At 48.8% G+C, this 22,446-nt stretch overlaps 1 non-coding gene across 1 annotated transcript; it reads left to right on the forward strand.

The window, feature by feature from the left end:
- The first annotated feature begins 20,538 nt into the window (after positions 1-20,538).
- Positions 20,539-20,611, forward strand: Trnat-ggu (transfer RNA threonine (anticodon GGU)). The gene has a single exon. It is a non-coding gene; the product is annotated as a tRNA-Thr (tRNA).
- The last annotated feature ends 1,835 nt before the right edge of the window (positions 20,612-22,446 follow it).

The following is a 22,446-nucleotide window of genomic DNA, read 5'->3' on the forward strand; positions in this document are numbered from 1 at the left end:
GACCCTTTTCCCCTCTGCCTTACCCGAGAACCAGTTCTTCCTCCCCACTAGCGCCACCAAATGGCGAGGTCTGGTGGGTTGTCGCATGACGAGAGGACGGGCTCTTTTGTCTTGGGAATGCGGTAGCGCGCGGACGTTTCGGCGCGCTGGTCCGGACCTTGGGAACGCGCCACAAAGGGACGCCTCCGGGCGACCTCGGAGACTGCACCCGCGCCCGGACGCGCGGCGCCCCGCTGCTCCGGTATTCCATCAGTGAGTCGAACCATCTCGATCTCTAGCGCTGTTTAATGCCTCGCTCCCAATGTTACCGTTATGGCCTACGATTAGTCTGTATGCAGTGCATTTGATTTTCACGTTGCCATAAATGCTGCCATTGGTATTTTGCCCTTGTCGCCTCCTGCCTTTGTCTGTCTCCGCAAACAACGGACCCGTCCGCAGCCGGCTCTCGCAAGGCATGATTGATGAGCGCGGATGGCTGCTGGGTGGGAAATAACTAGTGTGTGAAATGTAGAATCCCACGACCTGCAAAGAAGCAAAGGGGAAGGCCAACCCACCAACTGTGAAAGGGTCAACCTGGTACGAATTATCAGAATTGAAGCCACTAAATGGACCTCTGGACATCCGCAAAAATGAGACTTCCAGACTAAATTTCGCTGCCACCTCGCACCGACTCCCGGGCAACCCCCCTCCCCCCCCAAAACCACCTATACCGGCGTTCAGCAGCGAAGAGTCCCTGGAGGGTGAACAGAACTAGCGTCACTAAATTAAGTGTAGCTTATTTAGTGACGCTAAGCAGAACTATCCGTTTTGTAAATAGCCTCTACATAATTTGGACATATTGTTTTTTGTAGTTTTTGTTGGGCTCAGGGAAGAGCCGTGCTCTGAGATGGAGTAAGGTGGCCCTGCCACTGGGCGTCCGGTAACAGCTGGTATTGCTGTCGGGGCCAAGTTGTAAATGGTTGTGAACCCAATTCATTGACAGGCCAGGAAGAGCCGAAAGTCTGAGGAGGAGGGTTGCGCAGCCTCCGAGGCGTCCGCTAACAACTGGTATTGATGTCGGCGCCGAGCGCAAAGCAGTTCGTATTGCTGCAGGCACGTTTATTTGTTTGTTTGATTGCTTTGCTTTGTTAGTTTTTTTGTTCTTTTTTGTAGGATGCGTCTTTACTCAATCTAAGGGGACCTCCTGCTGATATCCATCCCATCGAAGGGTGCCTCTGAGCCCTTCAAGGTGGTTATCCCGCGCAGTCTGCGAAGAGCGGTTTTTGAGGCATTTCCACGACTCGCGAATGGCCGGTCACGAGTGGGGACTAAGGCTTACATTTTAAGTTCTGCCTCTCCGTGATTTCGCTTGATAACCTCGAATGTAGTGTGAGTGCTACCGGTGGCGACCTTCTGCCCTGAGCACACGAAATTCCGGGTTATCGAGCCGCTGCACCAGTGTTAGGGTTCTTTTTTTGACCCTGGCCTGGCCCGAGCACCCTGTTTCGCTTTCCCACTCGCAGAGCAGCAGCAGGGAAGTTGGGCGTTGTTTCGCTGTTACTCCACATCCCCCCTGGCGTTTATCCCCGGTCTGGTCATGTCGCCCGCCGCCACTCTGCACGCGGCTGGTTCCTGCAGCCGCTGGTGCGGGAATCGCTGGCAGCCCGGGCCCCGTCCATAGGCCGCAGCCCGCTTGACGTCGTTCAGCGGTGATTGAGATGGAGCCTCCTGAGCAGGCACAGCTGGCGCATCTCCGAGGCACCTGCCACGGACGCTTCACAACTGGCAGCCCCCGAGTACTCCAAAAACTGCTCTTCTGGGCGGTCACCCTTGCGGGACCAGTCTACACAATCCGTGGGGCCACACCACCTTTTCGACTGGCTCTACTCGGGCCCTTACGACCATGGCGGCCGTCTCGGCGGCCGTCACTGTGGGCCTATCCTGACGAACCACTGGCTCACTGAGGCCCCTCCTGTCAGAGGAAGGGTCGGCCTGCCTGCTGCTTACACATGTCGCTACCGCCAGCTCTTTACATTTGCTGCCCCGGCCTGATATTCCTGGCCTGCCCTACCTCCGGTGACTACAAATTCACGCTGGACTGAAGGTGTGTCGTGGACTGTGCGTGTGGTGTGGTGCTGCTTCGAGACGGGAGAACAGTTATGGACTTTGCGGACCTTTGTTTACCGGAGGCAAGTGGTGGAACTTTGTGAAGGTGTGTTGTGCTTTTGCTCGGCAGCGGTTGTCCAAGCGGTGCAGGCTCGGTCTTGAGATGGGGGGAATTTTGGGGACACTCGTTTCCCTACGCCTCGCCTGCACATGTTTTCGCGAGCTGGGTGCCCCCATTTTGGGTAGCCGGCGCGTCACGTGAGTCGTGACTTCTTCGTGATCCCATGTGACGCGCCGAACCGGCTCGCCGCGAACGTGTGCACGAGGGCGCGGGGGAACGAGGACCAGTTTGTTGCCTTCCTTCGTGCCACCCTCTCCTCGACCAGGGGAAGACCTCCTCTCACCCGGAGCCGACCTGCGGGACGAACGAGCATTCAGCCGGGAGTCCACTGGGCGATTTGGTCGGAATCGGTTGGCTCGGCAGTGCCTACTCCGAATGCCCCGATGACGGTGAACCCATTGGCTCCGCGGGACTGCTGAGAGATTCTGCCCTCATCGGTCGCAAGGAATGCCTTCCCTGCTCCCGCGGACGTGATGACGGATATCGAGGTCTGAGTACCGTGGCTTGAGCGAGCGAACGGAGCCACTGTCTCCCCGCGAGCGATAGTCGTGTTGTCTGGTATATGCCCGGTACCTGCCAGGCAATAAAGCCTTACTTTGGATTGCCGGAGCCTGTCTACCGCATGTGAGTACCATAACCAGTGCGTGAGTCTTCGGATTCCGAAGGGGCTACACTCTTAATAAAAAAAGGTCGTAAAAAGGTAGTAACGGCCGTATTTACTAACTCCTTACGACCCTTACTACCCCGCGGTTTTGTACGTAGGCTCTGGCACTAACAACGGCATGGTTAGTAAATTAACTGAGTGTAGGAAGTGGTTGCACTAGATTAAGGTCGTGCTTATGACTAGGTTGTGCATGGCCAGTTAGTAAACGCATGTAGCTCAGAAAAGTGCTATCGCTGGGACTTTACTAGTGGGGGTAGTGGTGCTTACTGCCTGCTTCGGTTAGTAATTTTGACAAGTGCTACATTTACTACCTCCAGTTACTAAGTACCTAGTGTATACTGGGACAAGTAACTTGTTAGTATTCCATTAGTGAATGCTCCGACCTTTTTTTTAAGAGTGTAGTGTACGGCGCGTAGCATTCTCTAGTGAAGCTAGCCGGGGTCCTCTGCTATCCCGTACGTTAGTCCACAGGTGGAATGACACCTTTAGCCCATACATAATTCAACGGGTAGAGTAGTGCTTCCAAGGCCTTCCTCTCCAATTCTTGAATAGCTCATATGGGATTTCATCACACCCTGGAGAAGAGTGCGCCTTTGATTCTTCAATGGCCGCGATGAACTCGGCCATCGTAAATGGGTAGGTTATTCCTGAAACGTCCGTTACGTCAACACAGGGAGGGGCAGCCGAAGGTTGTCGGTAGTTTGGAAAGAAACTCATGGCCGCTCTATACGCAAACTCCTCTGGACTGGTGTTGAGAGCCAGACGAATGCAGCTGATGGGTCAATCAGGCTGCCACTCCGCTCCATGGCGTGGAAGGTTCGCGACAAGGCCTTGTTTCCAGTACCAGAGCCAAGACCAGCGCACCAGTCGTGCCACCAGCGACGTGACAACGGCTTCTCGTAACGTCGAGCTTGTGCTGCCATACTGTTCGCCGCGGCACGAGCGTAGAGTTGCGTCGGGTGAGAATGAGCATGGAGCTCTGCTCGGCGGCGCTCTGCCCATAGCTTAAGGAGGTGCATATTGGGCGTCGGCTGATCCTCGTTCACTGTGGTATGCATAGTGCAGTCTGTGAGAACGGACTGCAGAGTAGAAATGAGGTTTTAGAACTTCACTGGAGATGAATTTTTTGCAACTTTTTTGCGTGCAGACCAATCAAATTTCGCGAATGGTCGCTTGCCGAAGAATCTGGCTCCGGATTCCAGGAAGCGTTCCTGGGGCCAAGCCACCACGTACGGTCCGGTGCATGAGACCGGGTTGAAGGGATGGTAAGTACGGTAGAGTTAAGCAAGGAAAAGTTCATGTACGTGAAGGTGTCATGAACCTGTACGCCTCTTTTTTAGTCGTGCTTGTATCTAGACAAAGTGTGCTTAGTGTTAAAGTCCCCTCCTACAAGTATGGGAGTGCGTGAGTACGTTGCCCTAAGGTGGAGCCAACCTAGGTTAAGACCCCGCAGGGGGCACCTTGTGTACTCAAGGTGTTTTGGTGAGTAGCGCCACCACGGTTCCGAGCTCCGCAGGGGTGCCTGCTGCCGTACCCACTTGGTGTCTGGCAACACCACGGACCCGAGAACATGTGGGTTGGACCCACCCACGTCCCGGCTGTGCGTGGCTTTGCCGCGTCCGGGGAAAAGGGGAAACTGGTGGCTGAGCCAAAGTTGGGGTTGTTTTGGACCTTTACGGCCCCCTAGAAGCGGCAACACGCCACTTTGGCCCCCGCTTCTCGCAGACGGTACCCCCGGTCTGACCCGCCTGGGGGGAATCAGCCAGTCGCCTTTTCCTCCCTTCCTCTCCACTCTTTCACTTTCTTATCTCCTCTCCTACCCCTGTCCTGCCATCTCCTTTCTTCCTGATTTCTACATTTTTCCTGGCGGCAAGGGTTAACCCTGTGCAAGGATATCAACCTTGGTACCAAGTATAGGGTTATAGCGGCAGGGTAACGGTTAGAGTGTACTTTAACGTCACGTTCTCTTGTTGGGCTCGGTGGTGGGCGACCGGTTCTGCCGCCGAATTGATTCCATGCTCATATGGCTTTTTCTATCCCCCACAAAAAAAACTGATCGGCCTTCTAAAAGGGACCGCACCGAGGTAACACAACTGAAACCAGTCTCCCAATGTGAAACTTTCACAAAATACCTTGTTATCCACTCCGAAGACGAAAATGCACCACTTGCTAAAAAATCTGTCTTCCTCATTGCAAAGTGCCTTGAAAGCGTTTTCGGCCGGGGTTACCAAGCTAAGAAACTAGCCTCCGGTGATCTGCTGGTGGAGGTGCAACGAAAGAACCAAAGTCAGAACCTACTAAAACAGAACACCCAGGCTGAACTCAAAGTAACGGTCACACCACATCATAGTCTGAATACAACGCAAGGCGTGATTTCTGAGAGGGAACTGCTTCACGAGACAGATGAGGATTTATTTGAAGGACTGAGGGACCAGGGCGTCACGGCTGTGCGGCGGATCACCATGCGTCGCGCAGGTGAGGAATTTCGAACTAAGCATGTTGTTCTGACCTTCAACCGTCCAACGCTTCCTGAATCCGTCCATGCTGCCTTCATATCCTGTCCAGTACGCCCTTACATACCTAGTCCTCGGAGGTGTTTCAAGTGCCAGAAGTATGGCCACGGAACTCAGTCTTGTCGTGGCCGACCTACCTGTGCTCACTGCTCACGTGCTGACCACACCAGTGATGACTGCAAAAAAGAACAAGTGAAAGGTCAAAACTGTGGTGAACCACACTCTGCGTACTCACGTGCATGTCCCGCATTCAAAAAGGAAAAAGAAATAATTCAACTCAAAGTCACTGAAAACCTAACCTTTGCACAAGCACGCTTGAAGCATGCCCTGCTTTCAGGCAGAAGTTACGCAGACGCTGCTCGCCGGGGGGTGGAGCGTCGTCTGGTGGATGCGGGCACCCAGTGCAACCTGGTCCCGCCACAGCCCCCGCTCAGCAGCAGAAAGTCACTCCCGTGGCTTCTGCTGCTACACCCTCCTCTAGTGCTGTGCCTAAGGCCCCCAGCGCGAGCTCCAGTGCTGCGCCTAAGGCCTCCAGCACGAGCTCAAGCACGAGCTCAGTCCAGATGAGTGATCATCTGGCTCCCTCCCGGGCACCTGCAAAACAGCAGAAGGCTGCTCCTGTGGTCACTGCTGTTGCAGCAATGTCCAGTGCTGTGGCTGCGGCCTCTAGCACAAACAGTGTCGCCACTGACACTTCTCCTTAGGAAACCTTGGATGAGGCCATGGATGTCTCTGCAAGTACACCTGCTCCTGAAACACAACAGGAGCGCCGCAGTTCCGCTGGTCGTGGGCAATCAAACAAATCGAAGTCGCCCAAGGTCACTACACCGGGAACTAACTCGGCGACCGAGGTAAACTATTCAAAGGGCCCCAGAAACACATCTCCTTCTCTAATGACTTTTTAATAGAAAACATCTCATGATCTGTATTTCTCTTGTTTTAGTATTTATGGCTGCTGATAGTATTATCCACTGGAATTGTAGGGGCTGTTAAACAACCTTGACGATATATATGATATACTCTCAAATTACAAACCAAAAATACTGTGCCGCCACGAAACAACCTACGCCCATCTCAGACAAACTTTTTAGCACAATACAGTATATTCCGTAAAGACAGACTGAACTACCACCAGCCGTCTGGTGGGGTGGCAATTATTGTACGAAAATATGTTGCTTGTCAACACCTGCAGCTACAAACCTCACTTGAAGCAGTTGCCGTTAGGGCCATAATTTCTGATAGACTAATAACAGTGTGTTCTCTTTATATTCCACCGGACTATCGCCTATCCAGCGTCGAACTCGAAGACTTCATCAATGAGCTACCTGAACCCTACCTAATAACTGGGGATTTTAATGCCCACAACCCTATCTTGGGATCTGCGCGAACTGACGCACGAGGGCGGCTTATTGAAAAGTTCATCACATCATCCGGCAGTTGCATCTTTAATAAGAAACATCCAACATACTACAACACGGCTCACAACACATATTCTGCAATAGACCTGGCAATTGGCTCCGCAATTTTACTGCCCACCTGTGAGTGGAAAGTAATTAACAACCCCTATGGCAGCGACCATTTCCCCGTAAGACTACTAGCTATAAGCAATACCTCCCAAGACACCGACTTTTAAACAACAAGCAGCTGACTGGAAAACATTCAAATAACTTTCCAGACTAACCCCTTCGCTAATAATTCATTTAGATGTTGAAGCAGCCAGCTCACTTATTACAGCCCATATTCTTGACTGTGCTCAAAAAAAGCATTCCAGAGACCACTCCTAAAACCCTCCCCAAACCTAGACCATGGTGGAATGAGGAGTGCAAGCGTGCACGTTCCGAACAGAATAAAGCATGGGCACTCTTACGCTGATATCCTACGGCAGACAACCTGCTCAAGTTTAAACGGGCAAAAGCCAAAGGAAAGCGGACACAGCGCTTAGCAAAAAACGAAAGTTGGACAAGGTTTATATCGTCTATTAACTCTTACACAGACTCTCGCAAAGTATGGACTAGAATAAAGAAACTAAAAGGCCACAAGACCAACCCTACTCCCCTTGTAAGTAGTGTAGGTAACACAATAAAAGACCAAGCAGATGCTCTCGGCAAACATTTTGAACACGTATTCAGTTCCACCCATTACACAAAAACATTTTTACACCACAAGAAAGCAGCTGAGCGCCAGCCCCTTTGTGTGAACAAACGCTCAAATGAGGGATACAATGCCCCATTTACGATGCCTGAACTTATTACTGCACTGTACACATGTGGTAAGTAAGCCCCTGGAGCTGACAGAATTAGCTATGAGATGATCAGGCACTTACACAATGACACACTTTACACAATACTCTCTCTTTTTAACAAAATATTGCAGAAAGGCCGCTTTTCAAGAGGCAATAGTTGTACCTCTTCTAAAAGATGGGAAAGAACCCTGTTTTGCTGCTAGTTACAGGCCTATTGCCCTGACCAGCTGTTTATGTAAGCTCTTTGAAAAAATGATAAACCGGATACTTTTTTACTGTGTGGAGTTTCACGGTGTTCTAGACAAAAATCAGGCAGGGTTTAGGTCTGGGAGATCAACTACAGATAATCTGGTTGCGTTCGAGTCATATGTTAAAGACGCTTTTGTCCATAAACAGCACTGCTTCTCTGTGTTCTTTGACATGGAGAAAGCCTACGATAGAACGTGGCGATATGGTATTCTATTGGACTTGCAGTCGTTTAGCCTTAGTGGCAATATACTCAATGTTATTAAAGATTATTTGTCTGATCGCACATTTCGTGTCCGTGTGGGGACTGCCCTGTCTAGAACATTTGTTCAAGAAAATGGCGTACCCCAGGGAGGAGTGCTGAGCTGTGCGCTGTTCATTGTTAAAATGAGTTCTCTTAAAACTGTGCTTCCTCGAGCTGTTTCATACTCTGCCTACGTTGACGATATCCAAGTCAGCTTTAAATCCTGTAATCTATCGATATGTGAACGTCAAATCCAACTAGGTGTCAACAGGCTGGTTACATGGGCTAAAAAAAATGGGTTTCAGTTTAACGCTGATAAAAGTGCTGTTGTTGTCTTCTCTAGGATATGCTGTGTTCAACCTTTTCCTTGCATCACGTTAGAAGGTCAGCCCATACCATGTGGGAACGCGACCTTAGCGCGTTCCCTTTGGTTCGGCTTCGCCACGCCGCTTGCTCCTCGAAGGAACTTGCTTGGCAAGACGTCGGAGAGGGGGATCTACCTCCTCGCCGAACGAGTGCCTTGTGGCCGGTGAGAGCGCGGGAGGCAGGCTGTAGGGGGGAAGTTGGAGCTCGGGAAGAGAGGCGGCAGGACGTGCCTGGCGACCTCCTTCCTTCGAGGGTCGGGCAAAAAGGACGGCGACAATGGCTGCCATCGGCGTCCCAGCGAGGCAAACGCGAGCGCGCTGAGGCGGTGCCCCTGGAGATGAGTGTTGTCGCGGTGAGTCGAACCTCTGGATTCCCTTAAATTGCCCGGGCGAGGAACTAGATCCTCGCCGTCAACCAGCTAGCCTGCATGCTCTTTGGATGTTTATTATTCAGTAATAAATGTCGATGAGCGAAAACACTTGTCGCTGCCTTTTGTTCCGGTGAGCCACGGCCCGCCGTGGCTGGCGCGGTACAGCGCGCAGCCGCGGGGTGGGAGATAGCTTGCTAGCGGGGCGAAACGAGAAGACAAAGACTGATTAGTCTTTCTCGTCGCCAGTTTTGCTATTGCAGGGAAAAGGAAACCAATCTACTTTTACCCCGATAAAATCCCACAACCACTGAGAAAAGAACACAGGTTTCTAGGTATTTTGCTCGACCTCAAGCTCACATTCATACCTCATATTAAATTACTAAAAGTAAAATGCCTGAAAACAATGAAAATTTTAAAGGTACTATCTCATAGTGTTGTTATATTGTTGTCTCATAAAGGTAGTGTTGTTGTTGTCTCATAAAGGTACTAGTTAGTGTTGTTGTCTCATAAAGGTACTTAATAGTGTTGTTAGGTCAAGAATAGACTACGCCAGCATTTTATACCAGTCTGCAACCAAAACAGCTCTCAAAATGTTGGACCCAGTATACAATTTGGGGCTTCGCTTGGCCACAGGTGCATATCGAACAAGTCCTATTCCATCCCTTCATGTCGAATCAAATCGGTGGTCTCTAGGGTACCAGCGCGCCTACATTGCTCTGATGTATGCCGCTAAGATCACTTCTCTGAAGGAACACCCTCTGAATACCATAATGAAAAATAACACAACTGATCATCTCTTTGAAAACCGACCATCCATAGCTCCACCTTTTCCGCTGGCAGTGTCACACCTCGTCAGTGAGTTCCAAGTTCCTCTTACTAATGTCTACTCTACCTCAATTTATGATTTTGTCGCTCCGTGGGACACTTTCCCAATTTACTGTGACATGTCCTTTAGAGAAATACAAAAGAAAAATGTACCAAACTTTGCCATCACTCAGCATTTTCTGTTCCTCCGTGACAAATACAAGGCAGCTGAATTTTACACAGATGCGTCAAAACCTACCACAGCCGTATCCTGTGCTGCAAATGGCCCGCTACTTAATATGTCCAAAACAATGAACACGAACACAAGTATATTCACTGCAGAGGCGCATGGTATTCTACTGGCTTTAAACCACATTCTTCAAAACAAAATTAGGAACTCAGTTATATGCACGGACTCTCTGAGTGTTGTCTCAAATCTTTCATCTCGGAAGGTCAGTAGAAACCCTACTTTTAATTGTGTTTTAAGAGCTCTCTACTCGGCTTATGGCCTGAAGCTCGTTGTCATAGTCTGCTGGGTTCCTGGCCACTGCAGCATTGCTGGAAATGAAGTTGCTGACAGTAGTGCTGCAGCTGCCACCCTTCGAAGCAGCATAGACATAAACGAGGTCCCATATCAAGATTTGAAACCTTTTGTAAAAAGGAAGCTGCGGGGCCACTAGAAGCAACAATGGGACGGAGAAGTAGAGAATAAACTACATATCGTTAAACCCAAAATAGAAAAGCCTCCTGCTGAAAAACATGTCAGATTTGTAGAGGCAGCATTATGCAGATTAAGAATTGGCCACACACACATCACACACTCATACCTTTTAACAGACGCAAACAAGCCACAGTGCCATCGATGTGGGGGTCAGCTTTCTGTCCTTCATATGCTTATTGAGTGTGACATGTGCAACAGTGAAAGGAAACGTCATTTTAATGAAGCTTACACATATAACATTCCCTTGCACCGTTCGTTATTTTTATCAGACCATCCAATGTTCTCATACAAAAAAGTTTTTGGTTACCTAGCAGATGTAGACTTTTTAAAATACATATCATATAGCCCATAACCTCACCTGTGTTTATTATGTGTTTTAAAACGGTGGTGGAACCTGAGGCTTTACACCTTAGGTGCTTGCACTCGTTTTAATATGACCCTATACACCATTTCTCTTAGTATACTCACTATGCTTTAATCATGGCCCTATACACAAACCCCCTGACTAAAGTTTTTAAACGAGTGCCTCCTTTACAAATCCTTCTCATCTGTTTCATCATTGTCATGGTGCTCTTTGCCTATGTCGGCCTTGCGCCATTAAACCCGAAATCATCATCAACCTAGGTTAAGAAGTGCTCTGCACGACCTCCCATAAAAGGACACAATAAGAATGGATGTATTGGCTGGGTGTGTTAAAACCGCGACCACCTCTTGCTGTTGGTTACGCCATTTCTGGAGGTTGATTGGTGTTTGGGGAACACTTCCACGGCCGCTGGATGAGAGCGCACGCAAGGTGCGCCTCTCATCCAGCGGCCGTGACACTTCTAACGATGTGTACTGACGCTTTTCCAGGTGCATCACCATTGCGGTTATGCAGTTATCCGGGATGGAAGGAGTATGATATCCGATGAAGTGGGGGAGAGGGCATAGTTTGACTCCTGTAAAAGGAGCGCCCACACTTGAAGTTTGCCAGAGTGAATTTTGGTTTTAGCTCTCCTAATTTCTTCGAAAGACCTCTACAGTTATATTGTAGGATGGCCGGTTGATGGCTGGACGGACACTTATCGATTGCATAAGCTAGCTTGTATAAGTTGAGTCAGCTTGGAGAGGGTTTCAAGTATAACGGTCCAGATGGCTGGATCGTCGGGGGTTGTCTTTTGAGCCTTGAGTGGCATCCGTAAAGGCACATTTTGTGTACCTTGCAGTGAACGCGCGTCAGCGCGCTTTTTACGGAGAGCTGCTGCGTGTGCCTTCCTTTGCCGCAGTGTCTCAAGCTGTTTCGATAGGTAGGCTATTTGAGTATCCACGTCTTCATCTACCAAAACAGAATCATTCCACTCCCAGGTATCCCTTGGCGTTTGTTTTGGAGGTCTGTGCTTTTTAGAATCGGACCGCTTCAGAATGTCCGAGTACAAGTCGCCTGTTGCATCGGGTTCCCCACGCTCTTCTACATCGGAGCACTGAATGGGTTCCAGGACCTGTAATCGATTGTACAGTGTAGTCCTTGCTGAACTGGCTTCCCGACGGCGATCTCGGGCTGTGGCGCGCTGTTTAGTCGGGCACTTTGCCGATGTTATTTCGTGGTCATCCAAGGGCGACCGCAGAACTTTTTGCAAGGGGGGGCATCCATTAGCGGGGGGGGGGGGGGGTGCGGTTGGATAGCACTAAAAAGGCGCTATTTGTGGTTACAAAAAGTGCTAACAGCGAATTAGAACCAGTCTTGGAGGAAATACATTGTATTTTATTGCCGAACAAAAAAATAAAGTTAATACAGAAAATGCGAAAAGTTACTGTCACTTTGTAAAGAGTGGCCAGTCTCACTGCGTGAGGGTTCTCGACTCACGCCAACCGATCACCAGCACACAGTACAATACATTCATATACATAGAACTGCACTCCGTCAATCCTCCTGGAATAGCAGCTACAGACGCCAGGGGTTTTTCTGAGCAAATTGCGAGAGGACATGTGTTATGAAGTCTGTTGAAATGGCTCACGCAATAAAGATACTACTCGCCTCCCTGGCTTTCAATGCAGTACAGGCGTACAAGCGTTTTGAGGAGCTGATTTATAGGTTTTGTTTCGGGGCTTGGGTGGTGCCGAGATTTCGCAATTTCGAAGGAAAGGATCTACAAGTGGTGATCGAACAGCACGGGAGGATGTTACACTCTCCCTACTAGGTGTAGCAGCGAAGATTTTTTGCTAGATATAGCTGCAGCTTTGTCCGAAAACTGAAGTTCTTGTGGTAAGACTGCGTAAATCTAAAGTTTAGAAAAAAAAAACAAAAAAAAAGTCAAACCTTTCAGAATTGTTCCCTGTCTTCAATAGCCAGCACAGGCAGTCTGTTTCACTGCCGTCACATGACCGGCAATGTTAGTCACTGTCTAAAGTGCAATGTTGACCGCAGTCCTGAAGGACGTTCCATACGGATACGCAGGACCTGAGTGTGCTAATCATTTGAGTAGCGTGGATTGTTGCGCTAGTTGGTTCACGTACATAATTAAAAAAACTTTGCGCTAAAGGACGAGACAAAGGAGAGTACGTCGGTGTCGTTCTCTCCTCTCTTCCGTCCTTCAGCGCAAAGTTATTTTAATTATGGGCCAACCAAGCTGTGCAGCTTTTGTGTAATGCATAAAAATATCCGAATTTCCAAGGGGGGGCAGTTGCCCCCCCCCCTTGCCCTCCCTTCCGGACGCCCATGTGGTCATCGGTCTTGCAAAGCCCGCAACGATAGCGTGGCTTGCCATCGGATTTAATTCTCTCTGTGTCCACAGTTGCCTTCGGACAGTAGTTTAGGTGGTGACCTTGTTTAAAACAACGGTAGCCGTACATGGCTCCTGGCCGGAAAGGCTTTGGGTGCAGTACACAGCCATTGTAATAGAACCTTTCCAGTATGGTAGAAGAACCTCGTACGGTGACTAGGTGAGTCCTGCTTTTACCCATACGTTGGGCAGCCAGAACCTCATGTGTGAGGGACCTTAACTCACGTAGAATGGTCGCCGGGGAGTCGTTTTGGTCAAGGTCGTACAGGATGCAGCGCTATGCATCATGTCCTTAGGCGAAGAGTGCATGGTCACGTTAATATCGGTAGAGATCGGGATGCTGGTAATGCCACAAATTTTATTCGCATCATCCAGGCTGGCGAGGCGAATGGTTATTGCGTCGGAAACCTTATGGATCATAAACCCCTGGTAACCCTGAGTGCCTAGGCACTGGTATATCACTCGTTGCACTGGTTTGAGCGGTATAGGGGTGACATCAATGATCGGTCGGGAGGTGGGGGTCGGGTAAACTGCAGTGAGAGAATTATGCAAGGAGGAGCGAGTGCGGTCGAAGCCTCTGGGGTGGCCCTCACCTTATGTGGCGGCGTATCATGTGCTGTGCTCGTTGTGTGCGTTGCGCATGGCGCTGGTACAACTTCCCTTCCAGGCACAGAACAATCATAGTCCATGTCCTGGACCTACTCTGGTGATGTGGTGTGCTGTTGAACCACGGGGTCTACGATCGGTGGTAGCTATTGCTGGGTCAACTGGGTGCCAGGACAGCTAGGCTGGTTCTGCGTTGCTGAAGCTTGCGCGCTGAGGGAAGCAGATGCAGGCGCCTGCGAAGCGTCCATTGTTACTGTCACCCGTGTGCCATCACAGATGAGGGCAGGCCGGGCCACAGTAGGCCTAACGGCCAGACCGGGTCTCTTCCGACTACGCAGAAGTGGCGGGGGCGAATTTTGTAGTGTAAGCTACACTGGCCGAGGTTGAGCAGTTTCGCGTGTGCCGTGAAGGGCCGTTCTGCGCAAGCGCGAGGGACATTCGCTTGGCTTGGCTTAGATTCGATTGGGTTGGATTTGGATTGAATTGGATTAAAGTGGATTGTGTTGGATTGTGTTGCGTCATAGCCGCGGCAGACGCACTGGCGCTAGAGTGAACTAGAATGTAGTTCACTCTACTGGCGCCAGCGCGTGCCCAGGTGTGCGCCTCAATTGCGCAGTAGCCAAGTCTGACCCTGCACCGGAGCCGCTTGATAGCCGTTTCGCGTGGCTCGTGAAGAGCCGTGCTTAGCATGCCCTAGAAGCAGTGACTGGACAGGACTGGACTGGACTGGATTAGACTGAATTGGACTGGACTGGACTTGACTGGACTGGACTGGATCACGCTACGTATATCCTGGCATAGCAGAGCTAAGCCACTACTAATTTTTTCGCGTCGTCTGTCGGTGCCCGTGTCGGAAGCGTTCGCTTGGTGATCTGATTGGTCCTATACGGACGAAATTTCTGTCTGAACCAAGAAAAAACTGCGGAAGCCGCAGTAGCCACGTTTGCGGAGGTGGAGCTTCTTCTTTTTCTTGGTCTGTATGTTTGTCTCTCTGTCTCTCTGTACCTCGAGTCAGTCACCCGGCCAAAAGTTGAGCGCTCGTAAATGAGGCGTTTATATAGACAAAACATTTCCAAACTACTAAATCGGGTAGGATTGTTCATACTTGTCAACATTGTTAAGAAAAGAGAAACCATCAGGCAGATTTGAAGCAAACATCAATATATAACTAATACAGACGCAATTAATTAAAAACAGACGTGGGCGTAATTTTTGCGATAACACACAAACGCACTGAAAACAATATTTTCACCACAAGATATAGCCTGGAGCTCGTGGCTCAAGCGCCGTGCCAAACAGTAACAAATGTTACCAACAGACGGCGCGCCATCAGTGCGAACGCGGGAAAATTGAAATGAATTCAGCGAGCCCTATAGCGCGTTTGCCATTGGAAGACCAAGACGGGAGAGGCAGAGAGAGAGAGAGGGAGGGAGAGAGAGAGAGGCGGTTACGTGGCAGGGGTGGCAGAACACTATCCTCTTTCGACGACATTTGCAGCAAAGCGAGCAGATACGAGGCCAGTTTAGAACCTGTAGAGCCTCGAGATTTGTCTATACGTCCTCCTCGCCTTCGATGTCCATTGTTTCGAACCCAACAACCTTTCACACGCCATTTTCTGCACGAATGTTAGTGTATCTCGCTGACAGCGGACATATACCTCTGACACTTCGATACTGATGGTCTCTCGTGTGTCATGCGAGCTTGTGGAATGTGTCAAAATTGTGGCCTGTGGGCAGGTAGGATGATCATATTCATGACACATCCCCACCGTTATGCAGGCCATTTTTTCTCCGTTGACGAGTCCCCTCCCGCCTCCATAACACGAGGCACAAGCCTCCCTTTATAGTAACCAATTAAAGCTAAGCTTTCTATGACTCATTGATGGCGACATTGCCCCGAAACTCACTCGAGGAAAGTCAACTTTCTCTAACGATGGTAATGATCGTGGGTGAAGTCAAAGATGATTGAAAAGCAAAGCTTTCTCTGGTCGAAATCCTATGTCTTCAAAGTCCGAAGTGGAAGTTCAAAATCCAAATCGTTACGCCCTAGAAGTACTGCAGGAAAGCCAACTTACACAATAGATTTCTACAAAGGCGCCGCAAGCGCCTCGAGAAAGAAACGCTTCCCGTGGTCGGAATCGAACCCGAGTCCCTCGCGTTATGATGCTAACGTCTATCCCATTGCGCCATCCCGATGCGGTCGACGCAGTTTGGATTTCGGACTTTGGCTTTGAATCAGGCTGCTTGGGAGAAAGCTTCGTGTTTTGACCACCTTTCTTTTAAGAAAGGGGCTTGAATGTTGTTTGTCTAGAAATTAAATCTAGAACCGCGCGTATTTTCTGCCGTTTTTTGTTCTAGTTGAAGCGTTTTTTTGAGGGTCCCCTAGACCTATTTTAATCTTTTCAATGACGCAAACTTGTTTTTTGTTTTGGTGATCTTTTCAAGCAGCTGTAAAATAAATGCGCGTTAGGCCTCGCTAGGCACTGATATTGCCACGAAGCCAAAGATGACGCAGTTGTCTTGAAGGAAAAGTGCTTACCTGACAACTAAAAGAATACAGAGGCGGCGAAGCAGCATTCAACAAAATGACGTGCGCAGTCGAGTGTCGGGCAATCGAATACCGCGGCGTCTGCAGTGCGGCCATTCATCACGCGGTGCTAGTGTTTTAGGTGCGGAGTAACTTAGGACCGCACAATGTCCGTCCGCGTCCGTGCGCATAGCATTTAAAATCGCAATAAATCACACAGGATGCGTCTGGATTCGAGCCTGCGTCTGGTGCACCAGGCAGAGTTAGTGTCAGTCGTCTTACCCATTGGGCTACGACCGCGAGTTAGTGACCGAGAGTCAAACGGCTTACTCCCTCGCCAGTAACGGTGCGGAGTACCTTAGGACCTCCCAATGTCCGTCCGCGTCCATCCGTGCGCGCACCACCATCAAGCGAAAATCAAGCGAAATTCGATTTGGGCCGTGAGTTGCAGTTTCATTTAGGGAATAATCAAGGTGCAACTCACGGTTCAAATCGAATGACGGTCGGGGCGCAAATCGGATGCCACTCAGGGCGCAACTTGGGTGTCATTTCGAGTCCCCGTACTCCGCACCCTCGCCATCATCCACGGAGTGGAGATGCCGCCATTTTCCCGAACCGTCGAATTGCATCCAGAACACTCTAGATCAAAGCAGATTATTCTAGGCTGGTGAAGTTAGTTCGAAACACTCTCCCTGTCAAAGAAGATAACACGTGCGACATAAAGAATGGAACACGCGGTTCACTTCGCCCACGGATAACACAGATAACACAGCCCGGCGTAGCCGGTCGGCAAAAAAAACATAAATAAACAAACCCAATGCATAGTTCGTGGCAATATTGCCAAATGTGTGTTGTGCCTAAAATGCTTGCACTGCGATGTTACGCAAAGCGAGCATACTTTTTTGTACCGCTTAAGGGGGATCACCTGATCACATTCCTATGGTACTGACTACTTCATGCGCCACGGGCTTAGAAACCATCGTGCAGGAATACGAAAAGTTTTACAAGCCTATAGAAATGCTCTTAACGGCCCAGTCTGCTTCTTTTAGAAGTAATATCACTTCTTTACCGAAATTAAAAATCAACAAGAAACAGATTTTGGTTTATCTAGTTTGCTCTAGATGGCGCTAGCTGTCTAGAAAGCTAAAGTTTTATGTGTTTATTTCAGTACAGCAGTGGCATATTTCTAAAATAATTAAACTAAGCCGTTGTGAACGTTTCTATGTATTTGTAAAACTTTTCGCGTTGATGCACGATGGTTTTTAAGCCCGTGGGTCACCAAGTGGTAAGCTCCATATGATTGCGATCAGGTTGTCCCTCTTAACGCCATAGTGCAGATCACGTTCTGAAATGTAAACGTGTACACCGGGCATGGCTAGTCCTAAACTTTGCTCATTTTGGTGCAGTGATGTGTCATTCAGTTGCAGAATGCGAAACATAACAACAGACATTTTTTTAGAGTAGGCTCTCTTACAAGCTTATGTGGGCCTGCTTCCCCGCAGCACACCAAGGCCAATTATTACGAATAAATTGGCAAAGTAGGCAATGAAAAGGCCGAGCGCAGTATTTGGATGGCAAAAAAAAAATGGTATTCGCTCTTTGAGGTTGCGCAATGCGTGCATGAAGTCTTGCGTTTTATGACGTCACAGCGCAGATCCTTATGCTTGAGTCAAATTGTATGCCACACCTCGTTGTTGGCAAAATTTGCTGCTTTGGGCGCAGCTATTTGCCATTCAGGAGTAATGTGGCAAAACAGGTGCAGGGAATATTTTCAGTGTATGGCGGGGTTCCCGTAGGCGCGCAGACTGAACTTAACGTTCTGCTATCCGCGTTGCTACAAAGCAGCTGAATCACCAACCGCCTGGCCCAAGGGAGCAACCAATTTAAATTTTACATGGCCCAAAGGGCACGTAGAGAACTGAGACTCGGCTTGAAAAAGCCTTTGTTTTTATTTTATCTTTCATCTAAGCCCTTTTTCTTGCCCAATTGTATGATAAGCCACTTCATCGGCCTGCCTTTCCCCTCGGAGCACAATTCATGGTCATTCGGGTGGATTTGGTAAGGTAAACCCAAGCGTGTTTTAACAGCGGTATGGTTTAATGATTTTTAACTCCCCGCTGAAATAAATCAATTTAAAGCAGAATGAATTACTCCCCCCCCCCCCCCCCCAAAAAAAAAAGTAACTCTGAATATGATGAACACGCCGTAAATAAGATTCTTATTCCGTTCAAAGACGCTGGCTACGTAGCGGGCCAAGTTTGTTTTAATTTTTCACAAACATAAGGATGCCTGGGTCATTAAAAATTGGTACTACAAAGGTCTGTTGTGAACTTCGCGACATGGTCGAGAACGTTGCTCCGGATCCATCGTCAGCCCGCAATCAGCCTCGCGTAGCTGATCGAACAGGATTACCAAGTACATTAGAACCTACCGATCTCATTGACATTGAACCATAGCTGAATTAACAAAATTATATGGTATGCTCTATACAACTGGGTGCAGTGCCTGTATCCATCAGAACGATCGTCTTGTGCAGTTTAAGTTTAATTTTTTAGGCAACGATCCAAACTACCAAAGAAGTTGTGCGCCGTCACTCGGAGCGCCAGAACCGGACGTGTTGGGCGGTGTCCCGTTTAGTGTATCGTTAACGCGCCCCGATCGTTTGTTGTGTGCCGGCGCCACTATTGTCCTCCTCATTCCGTCTCATCTCTGCATCCAAACCAGAACCTCCCAGAGCTTCTCTAACGCAGACTCACAAACTTAAAGAGAGCGCCTACGTGCACGCTACCGCCAGATCAAGCACACCCATTGCAGGCCTAATTTTAGAGGGAAAAAAATAATCTTGAAACTCTTTATTGTTGTCCGTCCCTTCCCAGTCGGCGACGTAAAGCCCCCCATAAGCACCGAAGTGTGGTGCTTGAATTGCAGGTGACCGGAATGGATCTCGCTATGAGTGCCCAGGCCGCTCGTGTCGCGGTATATATAGTGGACGCGCGCCTTACACTATCCGTGTGTGCAACCCCTTAAGGGGCCGCGTATAGTGTGCTACTTCTACGCTCGCGGAGGAACTTTCGCTTCTCTAATCCGCACGCACTCGGAAGAAGCTAACCGAGCGGTTTCCTGATTACTCTCACGGGGCTCGTTAGAAAAACTCCCTGCTTTGCCTTGTATTCTTCCTCGTGCAGTCATTTCGGTTTTCAGACGGGAGTATCGCGTGCTCGACATTCCTGCTCTTTGTTGGGAGGTGGCGTCTCCCGCCGTTGTTTATACGAGGCCATGGATGCGCGAGCACACACGACCTGCCGTTCCTCGTTGCCCGCTGCTGATACAGGCGGGACGGAACCAGGCGAGCCAGCCTGCTCCAGTCAGCGGCCAACCGCGACAAGCAGTCTAAAGCTACCACGGAAAGGAAATTAAATAAAAACGCTCGTCGGCTGGGGACCTTCCTGGACGCGTGCTCCGAGCACGCCTCCTCTTGTTCGACCTACCGGGCTACGGGCCTATGGCTTCACGAGGCCTTGTCTTCGTGCCTTAATTGAGGCCGCCTGGGTGCGCTACGTGAGTTTATAAGCGGTAAGGTCAAAAGCGCTGCGGTAAAGACGTACTTTTGGGCTTCCATGAAAACTGCATGAGGCAATATATATATATATATATATATATATATATATATATATATATATATATATATATATATATATATATATATATATATAGAGAGAGAGAGAGAGAGAGAGAGAGAGAGAGAGAGAGAGAAATAAAGTTTGGCAGTCAAGACAACCTCGGAAAGCAAAGCGGAGGATATGGTAGGTCATTGAAACAGATAAAGAATTTGGAAGGAAAGAAAGGGGAGCAAAAATGCCCGCCAAGTGGGATCCGAACCCACGACCTCCAGAATACCGGTCTGGTGCGATAACCAAATTCTTTATCTGTGTCAATGACCTACCATATCCTACCCTTTTCTTTCCGAGGTTTTCTTGACTGCCAAACTTTATTTCTGTCGATTTTCAACGAGCCCCTCATTTCCTATTCTGATTCGCTACATGCATAGCGAGGGCCTCTGTTCTGGCAGTCTTGGTGCCATAGGAAGTTTAAGAGGGTTCAACGCTGATCGACCACTCTCGACATGTCGTAGACACTCGAGTCACGGCCCGGGGGTTAAAAAGAAGGTCCCCTTCACCCCGAGAAGTCGGAGTGGCGCTGGCTACCACCCCCAAGTACAGGAAAAATTACATTGACATAAATACCCCAGAAAGTGGAGGGGAAAAATAGCCCTGCCGGTAGCGTAGTGGTTATCGCACCAGACCGGTATTCTGGAGGTCGTGGGTTCGAATCCCACCTGGCGGGCATTTTTTCTCCACTTTCTTTGTCTCCAAATTCTTTATCTGTTTCAATGACCTACCATATCCTCCCCTTTGCTTTCCGAGGTTTTCTTGACTGCCAAACTTTATTTCTGTCTATTTTCAACGAGCCCCTCATTTCCTGTTCTGATTCCCTATATGTATATGTATATGTATATGTATATGTATATATATATATATATATATATATATATATATATATATATATAGCGAATCAGAATAGGTAATGAGGGGCTCGTTGAAAATAACACAGAAATAAGGGTTGGCAGTCGAGAAAACCTCGGAAAGCAAAGGGGAGGATGTGGTAGATTATTGAAAGAGATTAAGAATTTGGAAAGAAAGAAAGAAAGTGAAGAAAAAATGCCCGCCAGGTGGGATCCGAACCCACGACCTCCACGACCTCCGGTTCGGATCCCACCTGGCGGGCATTTTTTCTTCACTTTCTTTCTTTCTTTCCAAATTCTTAATCTCTTTCAATAATCTACCACATCCTCCCCTTTGCTTTCCGAGGTTTTCTCGACTGCCAACCCTTATTTCTGTGTTATATATATATATATATATATATATATATATATATATATATATATTATAAGTATGCACTGAAAACCGCTAAGAAGGAAAGTACAGCATATAAAAAGTTTGAGGGCACTGCAAAAACATGAACATTCAGCTGAAAGCCTGGGACGCCTTGCTTCCGCCTTGCGTTAACGAAGGGCGTGTAATCTTACCGCTTGATATGCTTTGCTCTTCGATCCGCCTTAACGCTTTCAAATGGCTTCGATCTAGCTTTCACACGTTGCGCGGCTTCTGGTTCCTGCCGCTGTGTAATGGGCGAGTTGACGGCGATGGTGAATTTCGCTGCTTGTTCTTCCGCTCCCTTCACTTTCGGCGTACTCACGGCCACCTTCCGCTACTGCCGCCAAGCTCGCGCTCTGCGAAGGAGCCCCGAGGAGCCGTTCTGCTGTCCTACATGCCAACGCCGGCTTTTCCGCTCAACGGGCCAAGTAACGCTTTCACATCAATATATTCAAACAAAGAGCATGCGTTTCTGTATCCGAGGCAGCAGTGCCTCTTTTTCTGATGGGCGAAAGTAACAAATTGAAAGTTCATGACCCACAACGCTAGGCGGCAGCAGCTTCAGAAAAAGGGGGGGGGGGGGGGGTAGGGGAGGGTCCCGTTGTCGAGAAGAAGGGGCTGTCTGGCGTGGTGCAAAGCGCGAGGCCTAATACCACAGAGTCATATTGCCAGAACGTACGACCGGCCTGCAAAGGCTAATCGTTATTCAATTATCGATTCGCCTCATTTCATTTCTTCTTTGAACTTGCCACTGGCACATTACTATCATTAGAGTTTTGGTGTCCCTGCAAGGAGGAGTAAATGATTTTCTTTTGATAATTTTACTCACGATGACACTTGTATCACGCGCCAAGGCGAATTGCTGCAGGTGCAGTTGAAGTGCCAGGCAGACGATAGCTCTTATTTAACCAAACTAATGCTACCTTTAATTATCAATTTATGCGGGATTTTTTTGTGTGCGTGCGTTTGTGTTTGTGCGCGTGTGCGCGCGTGTGTGTTTTGAATAACGAATTTAAATTTAAGAATAAATATTTTTGTTCCATTTTCGAAATAAGTATTTCGAAAAGTAATGTGCCGCCTTTCCGCAGAGCGATTTCAGCTTCAGTTCTGGTTGATTAAACAAGCAAGATTGTCCCTGAATATGAAAATTTGTGGGCTTTTACGCGCCTCACCAAAATTTACTACGGGTGAGTTTAGTACGGCTGTTTGGATTCCATTTACCGAAATAAACTCGGCGAAGTTAGT

Source organism: Haemaphysalis longicornis, unplaced genomic scaffold (genome assembly GCF_048455015.1).
Source record: "Haemaphysalis longicornis isolate Haplotype H1 unplaced genomic scaffold, Haemaphysalis longicornis Haplotype H1 scaffold_1, whole genome shotgun sequence".
In the NCBI taxonomy this organism is placed as follows: Eukaryota; Metazoa; Arthropoda; class Arachnida; order Ixodida; family Ixodidae; genus Haemaphysalis; species Haemaphysalis longicornis.